We start from the raw sequence: 710 nt of genomic DNA, 5'->3' as shown, positions 1-710 counted from the left end.
AAAATGGACATTCTGGGGCAGGGAGTGGGGTGGGGATGAGCTGAAACCAAGGGCTCAAGTAGAAAGAAAATGTTTTGAGAATGATGATGGCAACATCGTACAAATGTGCTCGACACAATGGATGGATGTCTGGGTTATAAAAAGAGCTGTAAGAGCCCCCAATAAAATGATTTTTTTAGTTGACATTCTAGACATTCATGAGCTGAAATGGTCTTGGCCATTCTTAATGAATCATATGGTTTACTTGGTAGAAATGGAACTCTCAAGAGAAACGGCATTGCACTGATTGTCAAAAAGGATGTTTCAAGATCTATGTTGAAGTACAGTGTTGCCTGTGATCGCATTATATCCATCCACATTCAAGGAATCCAACCAATACAACTATTATTACAATTGATGCACAAACCACCAAAGCTAGTGATGAAAAAGTTGAAGAATTCTGCCACTGTCTTCAGTCTGAACTCTATCAAACATTCTATCAAGATGCATTGAGAATGATTGCCGATTGGGATGCCGAGTTGGAAACGAAGAGGAAGGAACAGTAGTTGGAAACTAAGGATCTGATAGTGTGTCAGAGCACAAAAGAGACTCCATCTTGGATATAATTTAAAGAGAACATGTATGCAGTTTTAAAAGAGACAGAGACAACACAAAAACACAGACACATCATGCAGATGAGGCCCACCACCAACAGGAGGTCGAAATGGCAT

This window comes from Echinops telfairi, unplaced genomic scaffold, assembly GCF_000313985.2.
Source record: "Echinops telfairi isolate 266 unplaced genomic scaffold, ASM31398v2 ScPeMD7_7468;HRSCAF=8506_0, whole genome shotgun sequence".
Classification (NCBI taxonomy): domain Eukaryota; kingdom Metazoa; phylum Chordata; class Mammalia; order Afrosoricida; family Tenrecidae; genus Echinops; species Echinops telfairi.
This window is presented reverse-complemented; position numbering follows the sequence as displayed.